A 791-nucleotide genomic window follows, 5' to 3' on the forward strand; every position below is an offset into this window, starting at 1 on the left:
AGGATCATAAGCTTCTTCCTCAGATGAAGCTTCCTTAGTACTGCTTGGTGCATTTTGCATTCCAGACAGACTTTGAGAAATCATATTGACTTGTTGGGTCAATATTTTATTCTGAGCCAAAATGGCATTCAGAGTGTCAATCTCAAGAACTCCTTTCTTCTGACTAGTCCCATTGTTCACAGGATTTCTTTCAGAAGTGTACATGAATTGGTTATTTGCAACCATTTCAATCAGTTCTTGAGCTTCAGTAGGCGTCTTCTTCAGATGAAGAGATCCTCCAGAAGAGCTATCCAAAGACATCTTGGACAGTTCAGAGAGACCATCATAGAAAATACCTATGATGCTCCATTCAGAAAGCATATCAGAAGGACACTTTCTGATTAATTGTTTGTATCTTTCCCAAGCTTCATAGAGGGATTCTCCTTCCTTCTGTCTGAAGGTTTGGACTTCCACTCTAAGCTTACTCAATTTTTGAGGTGGAAAGAACTTTGCCAAGAAGGCATTGACTAGCTTTTCCCAAGAGTCCAGGCTTTCTTTAGGTTGAGAGTCCAACCATGTTCTAGCTCTGTCTCTTACAGCAAAAGGGAATAGCATAAGTCTGTAGACCTCAGGGTCAACCCCATTAGTCTTGACAGTGTCACAGATTTGCAAGAACTCAGCTAAGAACTGATGAGGATCTTCCAATGGAAGTCCATGAAACTTGCAATTCTGTTGCATTAGAGAAACTAATTGAGGCTTAAGCTCAAATTTGTTTGCTCCAATGGCAGGGATAGAGATGCTTCTCCCATAGA

The 791-nt window shown here is 40.7% G+C and overlaps 1 non-coding gene across 1 annotated transcript; it reads left to right on the forward strand.

Annotated features, from left to right (window-relative positions):
• The first annotated feature begins 354 nt into the window (after positions 1–354).
• On the forward strand, positions 355–462 carry LOC112766687 (small nucleolar RNA R71). Its single transcript, XR_003184503.1, has one exon. It is a non-coding gene; the product is annotated as a small nucleolar RNA R71 (small nucleolar RNA).
• Positions 463–791: the final 329 nt, after the last annotated feature.

Source organism: Arachis hypogaea, chromosome 2 (assembly GCF_003086295.3).
Source record: "Arachis hypogaea cultivar Tifrunner chromosome 2, arahy.Tifrunner.gnm2.J5K5, whole genome shotgun sequence".
NCBI lineage: Eukaryota > Viridiplantae > Streptophyta > Magnoliopsida > Fabales > Fabaceae > Arachis > Arachis hypogaea.